The sequence below is a fragment of the Papaver somniferum genome, chromosome 2 (assembly GCF_003573695.1).
Source record: "Papaver somniferum cultivar HN1 chromosome 2, ASM357369v1, whole genome shotgun sequence".
NCBI classification, from domain to species: domain Eukaryota; kingdom Viridiplantae; phylum Streptophyta; class Magnoliopsida; order Ranunculales; family Papaveraceae; genus Papaver; species Papaver somniferum.
Window position 1 is genome coordinate 172,643,602 of NC_039359.1, and position 6,753 is coordinate 172,650,354.

Sequence of the window (6,753 nt, forward strand, 5' to 3'; positions counted from 1 at the left end):
TGGATTTGATTAATAAAACAATTGAAACGATGTCACCGGGGTGCCATTTAAGACTTTAAGTTAGACTTTTGTTATAGGGAAAGCTAGAATGGTTGGGGGAAAGTTGGTTTTAGGTCATGTAGAATTGACTTGCAGTCAATAAAGGGGGAAATAGAGAAACAATCCCCAATTATTAGCTATCTTCTCCTGAATCCCCGATCCCTACCACAATCACCATTAACAATAACTTCGTGTTAGGTTAGTTTTGAAGATTATTAAGAAAGAAAAGCTTAAGGGAGAAGATAACAAAATTTTATATTTCCACCCGTTTTGATCCTTGGTCAATTTCATTTGACCGAAAGTCAGCTTTTCCCAATCCATTTTAGTTTTCCGTATAACAAAAATCTTAAGTTATCCTCATTGTTAACACCAGACAGCCCGTGCAATGTACCGGGCATATGTTTTCTGCTGGCATCGCCCCGCCACATGGCGATGTATTTTGATTTGGTGTAACGGGACAAATTCTCTATATAACAACAGAGTTTTTAAAGCGTTCTCATTCACCGGAACTCCACGTTGATTCTAATTTCTAGCTTCTGGTTGATTCTGACCCCACCATTTATTTTTTTGTTAGTAATAAAATATTGAATTTAAACTAGTAAAATATTATTTTTCTAAAAATAAGATAACTAAATCTTGAATGATCTTCTTGCCTAACAAAATCTTGAAAACAATTTTTTTTTTGAAACATATTTTTTGTTGCCAGTGAGAATTTATCTCAAAAAATAAAATATTACCAAAAATAATTAAGACATGCATAATGCATTCACGGTTTCACCCAAAAACTAAATTAATCATGCATCAATCACAAAAGTAATCAAGCAATCAATCACATCATTGATCATAAGATTAATAAATTAAAAAAAAAATGTCCAATGTCATGTTACAATTCTTCAAATCTCCCTTTTTCCTAATTACAACTTCGTTCTATCAATGAAAATCAAACTGAAACTAACGAATAAGTTATTCTCAATGAATATTACACTTTCGATGATGAGAAACCTTAGAAAAAGTGATTAAATTGGTCGTGGGTACTAACCTTTCGATCGTACGATGTGTCTCTCTTGCGAATAACTTTATTATTGATTCTATTCAACAACAAAAAATTATACAATCGTTAGAATTTGAAACAGAAAAATGGGAGAAAATATTGATTAGCATACGGAAAATCATACATAAACAATCATACAAAAATGAAAATATGTTTAGATATTTTGTGTGCAGAAATAGCTGTGGGGCACTAATTGCACGGGGTATTATTTCCTGATTTAGGAAATTTGTTTCAAATAAATGGTAAATACGACCTAAATATTTTTCATTCAAAAACATTGTGATTTTATTGCTATGTCTCTTAATATTTTTCATTCAAAGATATTTTTAAATAAAGATAGTAAAGATTTTATCACTATGTTTCTTAATATTGTTGATTCAAAGATATTTTTAAATAAAGATGGTAAAAAATAATACGATTGGGTGGTCAAGTGATTTGGTGGATCAAGCTTGCCAAAAGAGTAACACAAAAATAAATAAATTATAGTTATTTTTAAATATTGATTAATATTATTCCAAAAATAAATATTTTGTCTATTTATATGGTCTATCGTTTCTCTATATAAATCATTCCATGTAACGCCAAACCGGCAATCATTTCGACGCAGCTTCTTTCTTCTAATGTTGTTTCGCTTTGCAGGTATTCTAAATCGATTGGCTCTATAAATGTTTTTTCAATGGGATTACTAATTAATAGCATGACGGCATTAAGAAATTGGTAAAACTCTTCGTCTCTTGATTTTATTTTTTTCTCAATTTAGTGATCCATATATTTTACTCTGTGATGATTATCTACTCAACTCATACATTTTTTTCTTTGATGATTCTCTGCAAATATTATTTTTATATTTTAGACAAACTAACCAGAATAGGATTTGTTAATTAGGTAAAATTTATATGGTTTGTTCGAAATAGATACTCTGTGATTTTTTCTTAGCACAAATTAAATTACCCCCTATATAAATCGGCAAAGCAGACCAAGTTCCCTCTCTTTTTCTCCCTGTTGGCGCTTCGTAATGGCTGGAAAAACTCAAGCTAAACAGCATGCAGACACGTAACATATAGATCTGGTAATTATTTTTTTTTCTATTTTCGGCTCTGCGATATTCCATTATTGAATCAAACCAAAAACACCAGAAGTCCCCAAATCGACCACTAAATCCCGGGAATCAGAAGTTAAACATCATCAAATGTGAAAGATTCTTCTTAATAAGTCCTCCATTGAGGACAATATAATACAAGCATCGACTGGTTAAGTTTCTTCTTCGTACATGCTCCAGTGATGAATGAGGACCATATAACCAAAGAACAGTAGAAGAAATATAGAGATTTTGAATGATTCAAGGTTTTACCGTTGGTTGGTATGTTTCTTGCTACTTTCATATCTAATAGGATTTCTTTAATTTATTTATTTTTGGTGAAGTTGAAATTTAGGGTTTACGGCTATTGATCTTAATTTTTGTTTGTGTGTTTTTGTGGTTGTAGGCAGTACGATGTTTTGTGATTGTATACTTTGAAGAATTGTTCATGCAGTACGATCTTGGTTATGGGTTTTTTTTTGCTTTCCCACTCTTTCTCTACGCTGTTTCAAATTTTGGTTTGAATTTTTGATGTTTTACTTCTTGGGGTTTCCATTTATAGGTATGAATGTTGTATGATCATGGGATGAGGGATAATTTTGGTTTTCTCTAGATGTGAAGTTACAAGCGTCTTTAGCATCGCCTAGATGAAAATGTAAGCATAACAAACCTTCATTCTGATGATGATAAGTCTAATTTGTGATGCCTTTTGTATTTAGTGATGCATATATTTATATTGTGATGATTATTTGCCCAACTTCAAGGTCCGGAGATCGTAAGTTACTGTCTGCCAAAAATCATCTAATGCTGCTTATTGTTTGCCAAAAAATCATACTTCTAAAATTCCCATGCATCATTCTACTTTAATTTCTCACAGACCCAATGTTTTAAGGAAGCTCTTAAATTTATTAGCACATAATATTGAAGTCTAAAAATTGCAAATGCTACGGATGGTATCATCTATTACATTACCCTCAATCTGAGAGGTTAAGATATCTTAGATGACTCCTTGCACTTGGTAATGCCATCGATGATCTTTAGGGGGGAAAAAGTGGACGAAAAAAAATAAAAAACTCATTTCTCTTTGTTTCATCTTCTTCTGCTTTTCTTCCTCGAAGGTAAATTAAGGACACAGGTTGTCTAATCAACAACCTAATTCTTTTTCAACCATGACTGTATTTTTATTCTTTGTTGGTAAGTCTACTTCCAAATTTAAAAATTTTTGTATTTCGAGTTTAATTATGACGATTTAGTATCGCTGCCAAGATTTTGTTGAAAATCAATAACGAAATTTACTTTTACTAAATTATCAGCGACCTCAATGTTGGATTCATGTGGATAAGAAACTTCTTTAAATGTTTGTCAATGTTTTCCTTTTTGTGGCTTAGATTGGTGGCGACTTAGCATATCCCTTGGAAGATGAAATTAAATTTTCTCCTCCAAAGGTATCATTTACTGAACTTGAAATTCAAATACATTATTTTATCATCATTAGATATATTTTTGTTTCCATTATTTTTCTTTTGATATTTAGTACATGAATTGCATATAATTTCAATCTTCCAACACTATTTATTTATCTGACATAAGCTCTGACTGGCCATCACTATTTTTCTCTCATATTCTTGAACCAATATCTAAATGTTTAATTTATGCAGGATGAACACTTCGACATTATTATTTTAGAGGCAATGGCAGTGGAGAAGCCCGTTATCGCATGCATTAGTAGTGGTCTATTGTTAGGTAGAAGCATAGAGGCATATCAGTGGGTATTTTGTACCAGAATTTTACGTTCACCGTTTAAATTAGTATGTTATTAATGTTTATGGAGGAAAAAGTGGGTGATGATGGTGACTAAATGATTGTGCATGATGTGTTTTACGTAAGGTTAAACTAAAAATAATGAATTGCTTCTCATTTTTTTCAAAAACGGATGTTTTTTTCACCTACAAATGTTGTGTAACTGACAGTGGAAAGACCTTTTTTTTTCCTTCATATGTTGGTCACAGCCTAGTTAGTAAGTTCGCGAATGATTCGCGAATCATTCGCGAATTTTTCCGTATCACGAATTTTACCGTCTTATTTGCGTACGTTTGCAACTCCGAACCCAAGTCGCGTATTATGTGGCATTCCCGGATTATTTGCGAACCGTTCACGAATTTTACGTATTCCGAATGATACGTTCGCTTAATTCGCCATAAATTCTTTAGCTTTTACTTTTCAAAGACTCCATTTTTTGGGCTTTACTGCCTTCCGAATATTAGACGTGTTGTAATTTTTATGAAACAAAAACGACTGAAGAGATTTGAAGGTGAAGGTGAGAGGGATCTCAAACTCACTAACCAAGCATCTAAACCACCATACGACGTCCTCTTGGATAACTAATGTTGTATATATTATTAATATCATCATATTAAGTTTATTTTTTCTTTAAATAACTCACACATATGCATAAAAATTGGTCTATGACCTTATAAATACAAATTATTTGTTATATATAGATACCGAATTTTCAGAGCCGAACTCACATTTATAAATCGAATTATACACGTACGTATGCCGTTCCGAATTACTGACGAATCACGTCCCGTTGACCGAATTTTGGACCGAATCTGGATTTTACAAAACCGTATAATACTCGTACATTTGCCGTTCCGTACGTTTGCCGAATCCCGAATTGCTAACTAGGGGTCACAGTTATATATTCTATCTAAAGTTAAATACCCTATTATTTCAATGGTAAAGTGGCTAAAAAGGACGCTATCTATATTTACTCTTTTTTGTTGCAGGGGAAACAATCCGAGCTAAAACTAATGCAACGAAACTATGTCTCCCGAGAAAAGGTCTGCTCTTGAAACTTATGAATGGCATTCTTGAACTCTTGAAGACCGTTGCAGCTATGAAATTCATCACCAAAACTAGGTATGACATAATTCTAGAATTTATAAAGTTATGAGGATCGCTATGGGATTACATTCATTTAGTCTACTAAAATTGATCGACCATACATTTGAGGAAACAACTATTCTGACCAAGTAATACAGGCAAAACTAATCAAATACTTTTAAGCTTGAGGTCATTCAATTGGGTTTTTGCAATATATGGGGAGGCAATTATAATGCTATTTGTCATTCATAGATTTGCTGTAAGCCCTTGCAGTTAAAGATACATGCTATGTTTTTCGTTGTGTCCTAGAAAATTTTATCTTTTGAGTTGTGACATTGTAAGATGTTCTTCAATGACCTAGCAACAGATTTTAGTCCAATTCTAATACACTTCCATTTGTTGTTCTTGGCTTTTGTTGTGAAGCACCTGCAATTCAAAGATACATCTGCATATGAATACCTACCATTAACCGGAGTCAAGTGGAATTTGCGAACCAAGATATGTTAGATCTAATTAAAAAGGTAGTTTATTTTCATATATACCTTCTAAAATTCATAGAGGACAAAAAAGTTATGATAGAAACCTGATTTAGGCCATGCTTTATATGTTAACTGATTTTATTTCCTTGCAGTATGTTTCCCAGGTCAATTAATTTTTTCACCTGAGACGTTGAGCACAACAGAGATATGTGTGAAGCACAATGGCATTCTATATGTTGAGAGACCAGTGAACTTCATTTTCAGTGTAGTTGAGATACTAGGTGGAAGTACTAATTTGGGATGATTGAAAGTTTCAAAAAATATAACTGTTGCCTAATTAATTTGTTTTAATCTGATTATTATCATCATCCTATAGCGTATTATCGGTTTTAACCCGACCCACAATACATCGGGTTGGTTCGGATGGGTGGCGAGTTAACCCTTCATAAAATGAAATGAATTGTATGAACATGACAAATAACTAAAAGCGCAGACAATTAGCATCATAACAAGTTACTTACAACTAAAAGTGTTTACAAAATAAAATTGAGTTCAACTTCTAAAAGCTCAAATGGTGAATTACTAGCCTAGTAACTGGAGAAAAGAAAGATCATGAGATGTGATTCATATCAAGCGACCAGCTTCCTCCATCGAAAAATGTAGATATTTTACCCCTGAATGCGCTGGAAGCCTGAAATCAATCAACGTATGTCAATTAGTTACAACTTACAATAACATAGATGTAACAGACCAACGAACTCATAATCAGTTTACTGACAGTGGCCCTTGACGTCATTACCTTGTCTAACCCAATAGGAATCAATCATCTATGATGATGTAAGAAGTAGCAAGGTCACCAAATAGATCTGCAAGGGAAATGAACAATTAAAATGAAAGTTGATGTAAGTAATCAAAGCACCGACAATGGGGTATAATTCTTCTATGCCATCCATGTGACGCAACCAGATGACCATGAGAATCATACAAATTAAATGTCATACAACTCAAGCCTCAAAACTAGACAGACTATATCATACAAATTAAATGCCAGACGTATTCAGTCACCAAAAAGATACATATTGTTGTTTGATTGTATGAGTTAACTTCTACAGTTCTGGCACAAGTTCAATAATCATCATCCATTGCGGAATATAAAAAAACAAACGAATATCACCACGAAAAATTATAATAAGAAAAAAGCCATTTCAGAAGAGGATGAA

The 6,753-nt window shown here is 32.7% G+C and overlaps 1 long non-coding RNA gene across 1 annotated transcript; it reads left to right on the plus strand.

Annotated features, from left to right (window-relative positions):
- The first annotated feature begins 2,186 nt into the window (after nt 1-2,186).
- Nucleotides 2,187-2,796, plus strand: LOC113354260. Its single transcript, XR_003361751.1, has 3 exons — nt 2,187-2,450; nt 2,575-2,621; nt 2,731-2,796. It is a non-coding gene; the product is annotated as an uncharacterized LOC113354260 (long non-coding RNA).
- Nucleotides 2,797-6,753: the final 3,957 nt, after the last annotated feature.